The 13,683-nt window shown below is 28.3% G+C and overlaps 1 protein-coding gene across 7 annotated transcripts in view; it reads right to left on the minus strand.

The window, feature by feature from the left end:
• drpr (multiple EGF like domains draper) overlaps positions 1 to 13,683 on the minus strand; it is a 283,353-nt gene that overhangs the window by 79,866 nt on the left and 189,804 nt on the right. The window lies entirely within an intron of this gene.

The raw sequence follows: 13,683 nt of genomic DNA on the forward strand, positions 1-13,683 counted from the left end.
AAGAGCTAATCTTTATTCCATGTAATAATGTTAAAGTAAAATCCAAACTCGATTCCATTTCAATCAGTGTGCCACAGGGTTGAATAACAGTTATTCATAATTTATGTAAATGACTTACCAATAGTGTGGAGGCCATGTACACATCTTCTGAACACAGATTTTAAAGAAAAGTTTAGCAGAAGGAAAGGAATAAAATGTTTTAATAATTGTGTTATAACAGAATTAAATTAAACATAGCAAGTTTAAGAACAAAGTACTATTTCATATTTCAAATGTGTATTTTATAACATCCCATAACAAAAATATAAGTTTTGAAGAACAGAAAGATTAATGTAATTGTAAATAATAGCAGTTTGTTGAACTGCATGTAGATAAAATTATTAAAGCAAATGGAAAAAAAAATTACATGAATAAACAGCTGACAAGTGCTGGTTTTAATATGCAATATTTATCATAGGTGTCAAAAACTAAACCTGCTCAGTTTTGACGGTTTATTATTCCAATTTTCAATCAGTTTTTACACATCTGATAGTTGTTTGGAGACAGTACTATAAGTCCAAACTAATTCTTATTTCATTATAATTAATTCTTAATTTATTGACCTTTGTAGACTAATGTTTAAAAAACTTAGATATTCATTATCACCAAACTATTTTGTATTATGATCACAAAAATTGAAAAGTTTTCATTTTTATCAAGAATTCTCACTACCGTAGCATAGAATTTAATAAAACAACTATCCAAATTAGATACGTTTTTATTATATGAGTAATAAAGCTTTCAACAAAATTAAAAAAAATTTTATATATTCAATAGTAAAATAGTAATTTTTAGTAGCTTTTTTTCCATTAATAGGATGTGTAAAAATAAAAATTTGTTTTGTAATTTAAAAAGCTGATAGTTTTAAATAATGGTATAAAAATTTCATAATTTTTAATAAATGTAATTAAAAAATGAATCTGATATAAACAATAATTACTCAAAGAAAAATCACTAATACTGTTAATAGAATAAGTACACCACAGTTTTTAAACAACATATTTTTTTTAAATTTTCATATTAAATGTAAAGGAAAATATGAAAACTATGTTGAAGTTAAAAAAAATAACTATAAAATGAATACAAAGGGAAAGAAAATTAACAATTTGTTGAAGAAATTATTAGTAAATTAAATAAAGATATACATATAAGCTGCATTAGTACAATAAAATTTTAATTATCAATACTTCAAAAACAATCAAAATTAATTAATAATCAGTATAACAATGATTAATTTAAATATAAGTCATTATGATAATTAAATTACAGCGTAAATGAAGTTATCATAAAATTTTACAAAAAAAGAAACAAACTAAAAAAAAAGAGATTAGATAAATAAATAGATGGACCAAATGTATTACGTATGATACAGGATGAGGAAGTTTAAAAGATACTAGTTAAAATATAATGATTAGCCTATATTAAATCAGTATGATAGAACATATGATACTGCTGTTAAGGAAATGAAATTCAGAAAGCGTGATAAAAGTGAAACAGAATTATTATTATTATAATGAAAATAATAATAACTAAGAGAAGACAATATGCCAAAAAAAAAAAGGAATAAGAGGAAATAATCATTAATAAATCAATGAAAAGCTAATAGTTTTAATTTCATTGAAAAAAAATAACTTAATAAAAGCAATATTTTTTTTAATATAAAAATTAAAAAGTGCTAAGATTCAATGTCACATTTATTCAATAATTAAAAACAAAAATATGTTTTGTATGCATGCATATGTGGATGAAAAATGTTTTGTTTTACTGCCATAATACCACATAAAAAAATAATGACTTACCTCACAATAAAATTTTCTCTGAATTCATAAGGATCATCAATTTTCACATAAGAATTGTACAAGTACAATCAAGTACAGAAAAACACTGAATTACAGTTAATAGTTAATAATAAAGCCAGCTCACCAACTTTCTTTTTCTCCCCCTATATAATCTTCTTCAAATACTCCCTGATGGTTAATTAATCTTTATTTGTTATATACCTTTTGTATTTCAAAGGGAAAATGAAACTGGATTTAAAACCAAATGTAAATATATACATTTGAATATGATATGTCTAAGTAATAATGTGCGTTCCAAAGTAAATATAACAAAACCAGACAGAAGCAATGTGTATATTATTGTATTTCACTTAGGAAAAACCAGTGACTGGTCAAATAAAAATTAAAGATATAGTTTAAGAAATTAAATTGATACAATCATTTTTTTAAATATTTAAAGAAAATTTTGTTTAAAAATAAAATATACTAAATTCTCTTAGATGTTTTTATAAAAAATTTTCCTGGAAATTTATTCATGCATTTATTATTTTTTTTAAGTAAAAATGTTAACACAATCATTCTACTTTTTTCTTACACCATTATCAAACCAAAAAACATTTTTGTGAAAAATGAACAAGAGGTTCATTTAATTATAATAAAGAGGCTTAATTTAAATTAATGAATTTTTTATCAATCTCAATTCCACATACACACTTACAATGAACTGTTTATGAATTTATCAAACTATTAATTTCTATATCCATACATATAATATTTTTGAAAGTTGACCAATTGCTTAAAAATTATATTTATTTCCATATTTTCTAAACTGTCATTTAAAAAGGTAAAAGTGAAATAACAGTTTTACAATTTCATGGTTAACCTAATTTTAAAAATTTAATTTTTTTTTCAAACAGAACAATGAATTTGTTATTGAATTCACTATGAATGTATATGTGTAAACACTTTTTATCTCAGATTTTGATCTGGATTAAGCATTATTAGAGGAAAATAAAAATACACGAATGGCTGCGATTGGAAGTTGGATTCACCTCAAAATGCTAGCCAAAATTGAAATTTTGTAATAATCATTCCGCAATAACAGTATAAGCTATGAAGTTGGTTCAAACACACTAATGTAAGGTTTACTAAAATGCATAAAATATATAAATATCAATTTTCTAAATGAAGTATAAGACTTAAAAATGGCAGAAAAACTAACTATTTAATTGAAAAAAAAAAAATGGCATAAAATCGCCAAAACATAAGATAAATAAATTATATTAACTTGCGTAAGTAGAAGTTGTGAGATAATAACTTAATTAGAAATGAATTAATAATTGAAAGAACAGTAATAATAAGAATTTTTGTTCAGGAAAGCCTTACTAGACTTTTCATTGAGAACTGTTTTTTTTTCTTTTTGTTCTGATATGTTTTACTTGACCATTTATTATTTTAGTATTACTTACATAGATACACTGGTCACATACATACAGAGTGTTACAAATAGTAATCCTTAAATAACTTTTTAATAATTAAACATAGAAAAATTAAATTTAACAAATGCTCCTAAATCAAAACAATCTATTTTTTAGTATGACATCACCTCCAGTCTCCAAAAAAAATTAATGGAAAGGATAGGGTTATGAAAGATTATTTTAAAGGATATTCAAAAACAAAAACTTTTATGTAAAAACATTGGGCTACCAGAATGACGATCAATTAATTTTTTCACAGATAAGTTAGATAAGTTTCAGAAGTGAGTTATAGTACATTCCAAATAGTGTTGTCAAACTGAAATTTAGTTCACTTTATAATAAGAGCACTTCCCAAAAAAAATTAGTTTTTTCATCTTCACTGATGAGCATTTTATTCAAATGCCGTTAACTTTACTAGTGGGACTTGCTTTTCCTACTATACTACATTCTTTCAGAAAAAAAGAGAAAAATAGTTAGATGCTTAGTGGAATATATCAAATTAAAATAAAATTCAGTAAAAAATATACAAAACATAAAATATATTTTTAATTTAAAAAAATCATATATCTGGTGATTGAGATAATCAAAAACAATACAATAAAACAAACCTAAGAATTCCAAAATTTTTGACCATAGAAAAGTTTTATAAAAATTAAAAACTGATAAGACTGACCTAAAGAGAATATCCTTAGGTAAAACATAGTAAGAATTATATATGATTTTATTATTAATTAGTAATCTGAACTGAAGTCGTAACCTAGAAATTATTCATATGAAAAACTTTTAAATAATAAAAGTTATTATCATTATTATCTGTCCTAAAACAGGTTTCCATAAATTCCTTACACCTCTGTAGCACTGTTCTTCTCTTCATCTTATACCTCTACCATACTTTAACACTATTCGACACTTTCTCCTTTACAATTTCCCTTTCTTCTAATCCATTATCCTCTCCAGTATAATTTACTTTAAACATTCCCTGCTTAAATAGCACCTGATCCACTTGGCCTTTATTATTTTTTAAATTTCTTTTAATGTTGTTCATTCGTCTCAAATTCTGCCTAACACCTCTTAAATCCTGACTTTCTACCTATATCATACCTTATTCGTCTATTGTCTTATTATCTGTAAAATAAGTAATGTTGAGGACAAGAGACTATGATCAATGTTTGAGAGTAATGATGTGTGTCATACAATTGATCCCTACAATAAACAGTATGAAGTTGTCCCTTGCAGGATTAAGTACCATCAATATCTCAAGTATGTTAGGTAGCTGATATGCAACAGTACGTTACAATTTTTTTAGTGAAAAATATAAAAGAATACCACTTCACTCTCAATTTTCTTCAGTAAACCTGGTAATGAAATGATTATTATTTGAGAATAAAATCTGCTTTAGTTGTAATTACAGATCTACTGGTTGGTGGGTCTTAACTTCCTCAACGACATTTCGCCAAGTTATTTTGTCTGCCACCAAACTCCAGTCATTCTGATGTTTTTAACCATTCAAGTTTTAACCATTCAAGAGCCAAGAAGTTTATTCTTGGGATTTTAATATATCCCTTTTTATTTACTAATTAATTTCTTAGCTCTGAGTGTATAATTCTTCTAATTCTCATCCGCATCTATAGAATCATAAATTCTCCTTAAGGTTTTTTTTCAAAAAAGCCTCAAATATCTTTCATTAGGGAATTCAATAACCAGTCGTTGAACCATATATAACAGCTAACCTCGCACCTGTGTTATAAATTCTTATTTTGACATGTCTTTTTTTTCTTTTTTTTTTAAACCTTGGGTCCATAGTTAAGTATTGCTTCAGAGGATGAGATGAATGATTTGTGGCGTGTGTGAAAATGCCATGCCTGACCAGGATTTGAACCCAGGAACTCTGGGTGAAAGGCCGAGGGCCGAGACATTACCACTCACACCACAGAAGCCACACAAATTTTTGACATGTCTAGATGAGAATTTATTAACTTACATAATTTATTTACTTATTTATTAACATTTTAAATATTACTGTCTGCAAATCAAATTCTATTACCATCTTACATTCTTCATCTTTCTAATATCCCAAGTTAAAGTATCCTATAACATGAGCTCTTTTTGTCTGGGATAATAAAAATACATACTTTGTTTTGTCTACATTTATTTATAGGACTATTTTAGTGTTTCTCTTCCATCTTGTTATAAACCACTTTTAATATTGTCATCTCTCAAACAATGATTAGAATGTTATCTGCAAAGGCACATACCAGAAATATACTTTTATAAAATATATTTCATTTAAATTTCCTTTTAAAATGTCCATAATATTAAGTTAAAAGTATCACATCCAGGTTATCACCATATCTTTCCCATTTTAAATTCAAATTTGTGGCCAAGACTACTGTCAATCCTGACTTTGGTGCAAGTGCTTCTCATTGTCACCTACACCAAACTGGTCACCTTTATTGGTATTTGAAACATCTATCAGATCCTGCCTAATATCTATAAATAAAATGCACAAATGTATTATATTTTGCTGTTTTTTTAAAGAATTGACTTCTAATAAAAATTTGATCAGTGGTAGCTCTCTCACGTCTAAAAACACATTCATATTTATCTGGTATGCTAAGTGAATGCATTCAATCACTCATACAATACATTAGAAAATAATTTATACACAACATTCAAGAAAAAAATTCCTGTAAAACTGTACTTGAGTGTTATATTCTTTTTTTATATAAATTATTACTAGAAGATTTTTAATTGAAAATTTTCTACAATAATGAACTGCTTAGAAGCTATAATTAAGGTTAAAAAAAAACAAATATGTTATATAATAGCGACATAAGGCAAAAGTATATCAGTGTATGTAACTGTTGTGTGTTTACTGCAAACATTTTCATTAAAATCACATACCAATTTTAATGACAAATAATTAAATTAATACTGACAACATTAATTTGGAAGATTTAACAAGTAATAAAAATTTAACATGAAGACTTATCACAAGAACTATTTTTTATTTAAATTAATATCCCATTAATTTTATTTATTTTATCAGTACAACACATCTTAATTAAGCAATTGAAGTCTGGATAAAAAGCCATAAAAGTCCAGAAGCCATAAAAGTCCGGATCTTAGGTTCATTTTATGGATGCAAATTTTAACAACTGTTTTCAAACAAAATTTTATTGTCCAAGTCACAGAGTTGAATCACTGATTTTTATGTAGAACAATCAACCTTGTTATTATCCGTAAAAGTAATAACTTAGCCCAATGAACTTATAAGCTGTATTATAAAAAACTGTGAGACAACATGGAAAGAATGTTAAATATAGAATAAGGCCATATATCAGATTAAATAAATCTTAGATCCTGAGTTAGATGCATAGCACTGAGTTTAACAATAACATTAAAAATTAAGAATCCTGTAATTTTATTCTCTGACTGCTTTACTACCTACCGATGGAAGAAATTTTATTTGATCACAGATACCAAAATCTTTACTAAAGAAAAAAATTATTCTTTCTGTTCTGTGTAATGTTTTAATCTTAACATACTTAATTATAAGCCTACATTCTCGATTATCTGTTTCATATATGTTTAGTCCATTGGGTCAGTCTAGTGGTAAAACTCGTCGTTGCAAATCACTTAATAGCTGATTTAAAAAGTCAAAGGCTCTCAGGTTTGAATCAAAGTAAAATAATTGGTTGCTTTTATATGGATTTAAAAACTAGTGAGTGGATAACCGTGTACTCTGGTCAGTGGGATTCAATTAACCACACATTTCAGGAATGATCAGCCTGAGGTTGTACAAGATTTCATTTACATGTCATACACATCACCCTCACCACATTATGCCAGTAGGGGGGGTGTGCTTATTGATCACTAGTTGAACAGATTGATTCAATAGTTGAATGTACAACACATTAGGAATAATAAAATAATAATAGTAATATATGTTTAAATATTTGTCTTTGTTTACAGTTTTTACCTTGTTGATATATATAAAAATCCAAAACTTAATATTTTTTAAGGATATTTTTAAAAAAATCATGATAAGTTTTCAGCTAAAAAATGTTCTGTAAGATCATTGTTGTATGTAAATACGATTCAAGTAGACCGAATTTTAGTTAATTAAAAATTCTGACATTTTCATATTCTTAAATAAATAAAAATTGTCCATTATTCCTTAACAAAAAAAAAAAAAAACAACTACAAAATAGAGTTTTATAAAACAAATCAACAGAACAATTTCACCAAAATTCTTCAAATTACAAACAAACACCTTAATACCCTTTAGTTTCTATTTTCAATACTTAAGTCTACAAGATCTCTCAGCTAATTGATTTAAAAGTATACTAAACTTATTTTACAAAAACAATCCTCGGTTAATGAATGTTTTAACAGTAAACAATACCAAATAAATACGTCAAAAATATTCTTCAGAATTTTAACATGTATATATTTCATTTATAGATTCAAAATTGTTATTATTTTATTCTATACAAATTCTATTTCAATATAATTTCTGATTATTATTTATTTTCAAATATTAATATTAACTACACTTTATTTATTTATTTTTTTGACATGCTATTCTGACCAAAGTTAATCCACAGTTTCCCTTGATTTATCCAGATATACTGGAGTAGTTCTTTTTTGTTATCCATGGGAATACCATACCTACCATTTATAATATGATCCGTATAATTATGTTATATAAGTAAAGTATTTATTAATAACATCTGTGAAAGAGACAAAAGAAATATCTTTAAAATGCGTTATTAATTTTCTAATAACTAGTCTTTATATGAGATTTCAAAAAGTTTTAAAGTAGTGGCAGACTAATAAGGAAGAAATGGCACTAAACCAAGACAAGAATAGGAAATTATGAAATTTAATGAGTAACAAAAGCCTTATCTACCTTTTTTATCAATATGGTTATGTGGAAAACAACAATATTTACTTTCATTGGTACGATTAGAAAAAAAATCTTTAAACTCGTAATTAAGTTTTATAGGTTTTATTATTTTAAATAAAACCTTACCACTGAGAACTGCTTTGAAAAACAAAACAGTAGATTCCAGTCTAAACAATTCTCATGGTCCAAAACCTCTGATAAGATGAAATATCTTTAAATACATACAGACAGTTAATTACTGTCAACAGCCAGTTGATATTTTAAAAAAAAGATAATATAAATATAATTCTTGTCAAAATAATTACAGTTCCTGATTAAAGTAAAAACTCTTTATATTACACAAAACAACTAAAATCATTAAAATACATCAATATAATGACATAAATGTAATTTTATCAACCTAATATATATCAAAATAAATGAATTACATCCCTCTTATAAATATATAACAATCTAATAATACAAATAATTATTGTTTACCACTTTGTCTACTAATTTATCTAATCTAATTCCTTTGTACTTATTTTTGTAAATAAACAAAAAGAAATTTCTTAGTAGGTACAGTAAAGTTCAAAAATATAATCTGAATTTGGTTCCAAAGTTCAACAAATAACCTCTTATAGTTGTAAGGTATCTACATAACTTACATATTAGTCATAAAAACCTTTGATTCCTTTGATCGACTTTTACAATTCGATGACTAATTAAAAACAAATTAACATGGTCAACTGATTAACCATTAAAAAAGTATTATTTTTAGTACAGTTTTAAAAAAAATTAATTTTAATTTACATTCTTTTAGTTCTATTTTTATTAAAATTTTGGATAAATGGAAAAAAAAATTGCTCACATTAAAAGAAACCACTTTTAAGTAACATAAAGACAAGAAACCCTGTTTTAACAAAATAATAAAAAGAGTAAAGAGAAACAACAGGTGATGAGACTGTTGAGTATATTCACGCATGCGATGGATTTATTGCTAGGAAAAAACTCCAGTTTAAAATAAATAGTAATAAAATTTGGCGATGAGATTTGACAGAAATGTAGGTAATGAGAAATACTAGATCATGGATACCGGTGTTCTTTGATAGTTGGGTTTCAATTAACCACACATCTCAGGAATGGTTGAACTGAGTGTGTACAAGAAAGACTGTATGTAAATGACATGAGGATATCATTTACAGGAAAAAAAAGAAAAAAAAGGTAATGAGAAATTAATCATTACAATAGGGAAACACAATATACCAGAAAATTCAGAATTTTGCAATTTTTATAACAAAATTACAAAGAATGGATGAAGTAATACAGACATCAACAGCGGATTATCATATACAAGATCTTTCATGCAAAAAATAAGTTACTTAGATCACACAAATAGAACTAAAAATTATAAAGAAACTTTTATTTAAATATTTATGTGGAGTTTAGTACTTTATAGTAGTGAAATAGTGATACAATAAAAAAGAAAAGAACAGAGGCCTTTAAAATGTGGTATTACACAAGGATGATAAATGTACTAATGAAGAGATTAATACTCTTCCAATAGATAAAAATAAAGAAATGAGGCTCTTGGGGAAACAAAGTAGGTTGGTAGACCACGCATTAAGATAATCCAGTATATTCAGTTTGGATGTCTTGATGGTAAAAATGTAGAGGAAAACAAAGTTTCAAATATATCAAACAAATAATTGATGATACAGGATGTAATAAAAAGATTTTTAAGTTAAAAAGATAACAGAATGTAAGGGATGGGAAATAGCATCAAACCATTCAACTGTTAAGGGGAAAAACATGACATAATACCTTCCCACCGCAGTGTGATACTGAAATTTAAGTTGCAATTTTTTAGGTTATGATTATTCTTGGCAAGATTTGCTCGAGTACTTTCCTTAAAATAATAATCATAATAATAAAATAAGCAAAACATACACACATAATATCAAATATATGAAATAATAGTAAAAATGAACCTAGAAATCAGCAATTTTGTAAAGGGTCACTGACCTTTTTTTTTAAGTGTTTATGATTATTAATAGCATCAAGAAACATAAATTTATAAATATATTTTCGCTAAAATAATTATACCAAAGGTTTGTATACATGGTGGTAAAAAGGAAAACTTTCTCATATGGAGAATGAATATAACCGGGTGATTCTAAAAGGTCTTCACAAATTTAAAAGCACATAAAAATATATTTAGATAACTTACAGATTCAGTTGAGGTCTAATTTCATATCACAACCATTAAGTTTTGACTCATGTAGTTAGTTCATTAGTATTGAATTCATCCACCAGTGCTGTCACCACTGTTGTTAGAAATGAATATATTTACTGGTTTGGAACGTGCCTTCTACATGTTTTAATTTCACGATTTGCAGTCAGCAGCTGCAGTTCAACATAATTTTTGTAGAAAGTCAGTGAGGAGCCTCCTAAGAAGCATACAATTTCCTCTTGGCACCTAACTTCATTGAAACAAGCTGATCTGTTAAACATACAAAATCAGCAGGACAACCATGTGTCCCTGAAGCTGCTGCAGAACAACTCAAATAAAGTTTTGCACATGGTCCGAAGAAATCAACTTGACATGTGACAGGTGAGACTGGCATTCCACAAACAACTGTTTGACACGTATTAAATACATTTTGCTTGAAGCCATACAAACCAACCGTGGTTCAACAGGTAGCAGATGACAGCAAAGTTTCTCAGTTGCAGTTTTGTGCGGAAATGATGAATACAATTGCATACGACGATACAATTTTAGACAATATAATTTTTAGTGGTGGGTCAATGTTTCACATCAGTGGCAAGGTGAACACCTATAAAATATGGGATAGCGAATACCCTCATGATACTTTGCAGCACATTTATGATATCTCTAAGGTCAATGTTTTTGGTGCCCTAAGCAAACAAAGACTATAAGACCCATTCCTCTTCCAAGAGGCAGCCGTGAATTGTATCGTTTATCTGGACAAGCTTTAAAATTTTCTAATTCCTCAGTTAGACGATGATGACCAAGATGACCATTACTATAGTCAGGATGGGGCACCACCTCACTGCCGCCTGTAAATCAGAGATTTTCTTGATACTGAATTCCCAGCTCAGTGAATCGGTCGTGAAAGTCCAATCGCATGGTCACCTCGCTTCCCAAATTTAACCCGCTAGATTCTTGTGGTTTCATTACAGATCGGGTCTATGTAACGGCTTTGCCTGCTGATCTTGTTGAGGTAAGATTTTGAATTAACAACACCGCAGTTACAGAGGTAACACCCGACTTGCTGGTTACAGACTGGAATGAAATCGACTTCAGTTGGGATGTATGTCGCATTACAAATGGATGCCGAATCGAACTAAGGTGAATGTTAGGTGACAAACTTGATATGTTTTTTCTATGAAATGGAAAAACCGAATCTGTAAGTTATCTCAATAAATTTTTATATGCCTTTTAATTTGTGAAGTCCTTTTTTAATTTTCAGGTATGGTAACTATCTGGGAGAAGGAAAATTTATGGAAAATTATGCAGAAGTGGAACCAATCAGAAATTACAGAAACTATAAAAAAGTAAATTTTATAACAGCGGAAAACGAAATATGTAGAACGAATATTTAATACATTTGCGAAATGGTCAATAAAGATAATTTTAAAGGAAGAAAACTAAAGGGATGAACACCGAGAAAAATGATAGTTGGACTATACAGAATCAAAAAGTAAAAATAGCATACTATACACAATAGCAGTCTATAAATCTTTTGACAGAATAGAAAATAAATAAAAAAGTGTACATACAATGTATGTACACTTTTATCTATGAGTGTATACACATACGCACGCATCCACGAACACAACATGTACGTCAGCAAAGCATCAGTAATTCTTTTATCAAATAAAAACAATAGAATATAACGTTGCATAAACCTAATGGATTTATTCTACCATAACTACGTTGTTTTTTTTTGTTTTTTTTTTTCACCTGAATGAAAATAGTCATTCACCATCCTGAAATAGTTGTTTTATAAACAACGAAATCTATAAAATGTTTGTTTACAAATGGCTAAAGAATCTGAAATAACAGACATCAAAACAGATCGATATTGGATTATATTAATAAATTTCAGCGATAATGTTTACAATTAAAGCATCGTACTTAAAACATTACATTCGGGCGATGATATCGCGGAAGCGTTTTTCTCCCCCCCCCCAAAAAAAATCTATAACATTTTGCATAATAAAAAGGCGCAACATTTTTTTGACAAAACTACTTGGAATTTTTTTGAAAAATAAAATATAATTGATGTTATTAATATACTACATTACAACTATACCGTACCATCTGCATTGTAATTAATAAATTAATTAATTCGCAGATACCCGAAAGTCTTTAGATATATAATACAAATTTCGTGATTCTGACCCGCATAGACAGCTGAGACCCTTGTTTGAGTAATGGATATACTGCTGTAATGCTTGTTACATATATGAATTGCAAGACCATCCCAACCACTGTACGGAAAGACACCCGCCTTGTTACGCTTCCGGATGCCACCCATGTAAATGCCTCGGTAGACATTTACATCAGTGATTTATAAACTCAGCCTTCGCCTTCGCTGTAGGCTTCTTTCGGACGATCCTACTTAGTCGCCCTCTGAACTAGCTAACCGAGTTCGCGGAAGCACGAACCCCGCGCCTAGTTCTACACTTTACAGAACCAATTTGTGCGTAAATGTCTCATTCGAGACAATTGAATAAATAACATACCACCAAAAATGTTGTCCGCAACAACAAAATTTATTCCTAGTTCCCTTAGTGAACTGAAACTTTCAGTTCATACCCCTGACTTGGTTTCATTTATGAACTTGCGTCTGGTCTACGAGGGAGAGGCGGACAGACCTCCTACTCCCACTCAGCTCCATTGCAGAGTCCCGCGTGACATTTACTTAATTTCGACCATCGGCGAGATGCCGCTACACTTCACGGCTGGATGGGATCCATGCCCTCGGCAGTGCAGTCGCTATCCCGGGGACAGTGGTTTGGTTATTCAAAACTGCCCTCGTTAAAGCGAGAAATGCAAGGCCAAGCAAGATGTATTATTAATTAAAACCATATAATAATTTTTGACCAGGAACAGTGCAACCTCTAAGTTTCAGCCGAGCCTCAAACTATCAACCTTCCGCAAAAGAAGGTAAGCACAAACTATATAATCCACTACGATACAACTCGTAGTAATATTACCTTTTAAAATTCAGCTACTCAAAAAGAAATTCTTTTTTAATTTAATTTAAAAAAATATTACTTCTGATTGGGAATAATTCTTGTAAAACGGCTGATAACTGTAAAACCGTTTTCCCAGAAACGCTAAATTTGATAAAAAAGGCAAAAGAAAAACAGTAATGAGACCGTTATCTAGTCAAATTTTCTAAACTGATTCACAGGGGCATAAATTATTCGAGTTATCATAAAAAGTATTTCAATAAAGGAAAGC

The sequence above is a fragment of the Lycorma delicatula genome, chromosome 9 (genome assembly GCF_047948215.1).
Source record: "Lycorma delicatula isolate Av1 chromosome 9, ASM4794821v1, whole genome shotgun sequence".
NCBI lineage: Eukaryota > Metazoa > Arthropoda > Insecta > Hemiptera > Fulgoridae > Lycorma > Lycorma delicatula.